Source organism: Callospermophilus lateralis, chromosome 6, assembly GCF_048772815.1.
Source record: "Callospermophilus lateralis isolate mCalLat2 chromosome 6, mCalLat2.hap1, whole genome shotgun sequence".
Lineage (NCBI taxonomy): Eukaryota > Metazoa > Chordata > Mammalia > Rodentia > Sciuridae > Callospermophilus > Callospermophilus lateralis.
In genome coordinates, this window is record NC_135310.1 from 52,856,836 (window position 1) to 52,858,556 (window position 1,721).

Below are 1,721 nucleotides of genomic sequence, written 5' to 3' on the forward strand. Positions count from 1 at the left end.
TATGTCAATTTATTTGCCTACATACCGTAGGCAAATAAATTCAAGGAATAAGTAAAATTATTGTTGTCTTCTAATCCCAGTCTGCCGATTTGTCTTCTTCCCCAAGGTAATACCTGAAGAGGTCCCATGGATAACATTTTGAAAAATATTATATGATATTCTTATGGTTTGGATATGAGTTATCCCACAAAACCTCCTGTGTTATAAAAAGAATGTTCAGAGGTGAAATGATTAGTTTGTGAGAACTGTAACCTACTTGATCCATCCTAGTTTAAATGGACTAACTGGGTTATGATATTTATAAGCAGGTGGGGCATGGCTGGAGGATGTGGGGCCCTGGAAAGGTTCATCTTCTTCCCTGTAACCCCTTCCTCTCACTCTCTCTGCTTTCTGGCCTCCAAGAGCAGCACAGCTCCTTCTGGCATGGCCTTCCTCCTATCTCTACTGAACCCAGAGCAATGGATGGGCCAACCATGGACTGAACCTCTGAAACCATGAGTCCAAATAAACTTTTCCTCCCCCAAGTTGTTCTTCTTGGGTATTTTGGTTACAATCATGAAGAGCTGACTATCACAATTATTATCTCTAAGTTATCTTTAAAATATCCCTAAATTAAATTTCTATTTAAAAGAGAATTAAGATAAAATATAGAATTTAATAATATGATTTTATTAATAATATTTTATTTAATATACTAAAAGGATATAAAGAAAATATTTGTGAATAAAAATACATAATAGTCAAATAGTTTGTGAGGCCCTCTTTTTCAATGACAAAAATACATAATAGAAAAGTGGGATAGTAAGAGAGAATTTGAATATAAAAACTCAAAAGATAATAATTTTATAGCTTAATTTTTTAAAAAATTCTTTAGTAAGCAAAGAAATGGAAATTAAAACAAGTTATCATTTCTGTCTACAAAACTGAACAAAACATTAAAGTCCTGATGATGCCAATGTTGGTGCAAATGTAGAACATTCATACATTATTGTTTGAAAAAAAATGGTATGACTTCATTGGAGATATTTAGTAAAAATCAGTAACGAGATGATGAAACTAAGCTGTGAATGAATGATAATACCACATCTAGGTATGAACCAAAGAGAGATCCTCAATCATGAAGAAACCCTTATAAGGATTTATTGTAGGTATGGTTGTCCAAAATGCAACTTGGTATTAAGCATTGAATTTTGTCTCCTCAAAATTCAGTGGTAGGGACTGGGATTGTAGTTCAGTGGGAGATCACTTGCCTTGCATGCATGAGGCACTGAGTTCAAATCTCGGCACCACATAAAATAAATAAATAAAAATATTGTGTCCCTCTACAAATAAAACAGTATTTTAAAAAAATTATTGGTCAAATTCTTAACTCCTAGTACTTCCCAATGGGAATGTATTTAGAGACAGAATTATTGCAGAATTAATTCAGTAAACATGAGGTGATTAGGGTGACCCCTAGTCCAATATGACTGGTGTACTTATAAGAAGAGAAAATTTGAAATTTGAACAAAGAGAACACAAGGTGATGGCTGCAATGGACTGAAGGTTTAGGTCCCCCTAAAATGCCTTTGTTGAAAGCTTAACCCCCATTTGGGTGGTATCAAATAGGTAAGAGCTTTGGGAGGTAATAGGTCATGAGGGTAGACCTCTCATGCATGGCATTAGTATCCTTATAAAAGGCACCTCAGAGAACACTCTCCTATTTCAATCACATGAGGATA